This window comes from Abrus precatorius, unplaced genomic scaffold (genome assembly GCF_003935025.1).
Source record: "Abrus precatorius isolate BTA unplaced genomic scaffold, Abrus_2018 Scaffold5, whole genome shotgun sequence".
Lineage (NCBI taxonomy): Eukaryota > Viridiplantae > Streptophyta > Magnoliopsida > Fabales > Fabaceae > Abrus > Abrus precatorius.
Window position 1 is genome coordinate 18434890 of NW_020874395.1, and position 1989 is coordinate 18436878.

At 28.8% G+C, this 1989-nt stretch overlaps 2 non-coding genes across 2 annotated transcripts; both read left to right on the forward strand.

The window, feature by feature from the left end:
- Positions 1 to 72, forward strand: TRNAH-GUG. The gene has a single exon. It is a non-coding gene; the product is annotated as a tRNA-His (tRNA).
- A 6-nt stretch (positions 73 to 78) lies between these two features.
- Positions 79 to 171, forward strand: TRNAY-GUA. The gene is made up of 2 exons: positions 79 to 115; positions 136 to 171. It is a non-coding gene; the product is annotated as a tRNA-Tyr (tRNA).
- Positions 172 to 1989: the final 1818 nt, after the last annotated feature.

Here is a 1989-nt window from a genome sequence, read left to right on the forward strand (position 1 = left end):
GTGGCTGTAGTTTAGTGGTAAGAATTCCACGTTGTGGCCGTGGAGACCTGGGCTCGAATCCCAGCAGCCACATATTAACCGACCTTAGCTCAGTTGGTAGAGCGGAGGACTGTAGTGGGTTCATAGCTCAAAGTAATCCTTAGGTCGCTGGTTCGAATCCGGCAGGTCGGAATATCTTTCTTTCCTTTTATTTCATTTTTTAACTCCCTGCGACTTGCAATTTGGCGTGCGGCAAAAGGGCACCAAGCCCGGGAGTTAGAATTTTGAGTGCTACTATTCAGTAATTTTTTCATGTCCCGCCGTATCTTCCCGCGCTTTATACATTCCGTACGAGAAACTCGAGATAAAGCTACACTGCCTTTTGATTTGAACGCCCCTACCAACAATGCAAACTACACGAGATAACACTAAACACGCAGTTCCATGACGTGAATGACTCGCATAAAACGAATGTCGCACCTTTTCTGTTCCGAAAACGACATCGAACAGCAACAGCACCTAGTGCGTCAACATTTTCGCACGTGTCTCCATCATCCCCACCATATCTATCCTACTTCATGATGGCAAATGTTACGTGTTCCTAATACAAAGCCCAAATAATTGGGGTCATCAATATTTGCCATCTGAAACTATTCTAATTCTATTTTTTTTATTTTATCATTTGTATATTATAAGAAACGTCTAAAACATAGTACAAATTAAAAAGTAGCGTAAACTGAAATAAAATCATTACTAATATCATCTAATTTCTTAATTTTAATTTATTTAAAAAATAATTTGTGGTTAAAATAAAATATTGTAATTAATTTTGGAAAAGAAAAATGCACGAGTTGCGTTGTGTATACGAGATATTTCGCTTTCTACCGACGGAAACAGTGGTCTCCCCACAGCTGTCACCCACTAATGTGGGCCATGCTCTTATAATCTTTCTACTAATCTTCATAATTGAACATGGGACCCATAAGCTTACGTGTCAAGTCATTTCAGAATACCTTCGTAATTTGACATGGGACCCATAGGCTTACGTGGCTGGGCTTTTAGCACACGTGGCAAGGGTGGCTATTATGATTTGTTGAAGAAACATTAATCAATATCTTTTACATTTGGTTATTACTCACCGACAATAATCATGTATGTATCATACGGTATTATTGGTTGTTGATTCACTGTTTAAAGGTAATTGACGTAACGTGAGTAAAAATATTGGGGCCATATCACCTAGGCATCATAGAATGTGGGACCTGAATTTTATGTTGCTGTTTTATAACAATAATATTAAAAAAAACAACTTAACCTATGTATAAAGACGTATAGTAAAATTTTATATCTACTAATTTTTTATTAAAAGTTATAGAACATAGTATAAAATATAAAATACTGTTAATTTTAATTGTTATAACTTTTAATAAAAATATTATTTTTATTTTATATTCTTAAGTGTATATAAAAATTATAAAAAAAAGTAATTAATGACTGAAAATAATAGTTTTTAAGAATAAAAAATATAAAAACAAAAAATATTTATTATCATATTTTAATTTATTTTAAATAAATTTTAATAAAAAATTATTATTTATTAGTTTATTTAACTAATATCTAATGAATACTAGTTAGTAAAATCTTAATAATAATATTTTTTATTTATATATTTTAAAGAGATAAGATATAAATTAAAAAATAAATATTTTATTACTTTTAAAAAATAATTTAAATTTATTATTTTTTATTTAATTTAATTGTATAAAATATTTGAAAATTAGATTAAAATAATGACATAATCAAAAGTAATAATGGTAAATATTACTTTAAACTTTTAAAAATAGATAAATAAAATTATATTTAAACATATAAAATAATGAAGAGAGTATCTGTCAACAAATAAAAAGTTAAAAAATATTTAGGGCACTAGTTAATGGATTAAAAATATTTTTTTATTAAAAATGTGTTCACTCATGTTTTACAATAAATTTAGTGTATTTTTTTAATAAA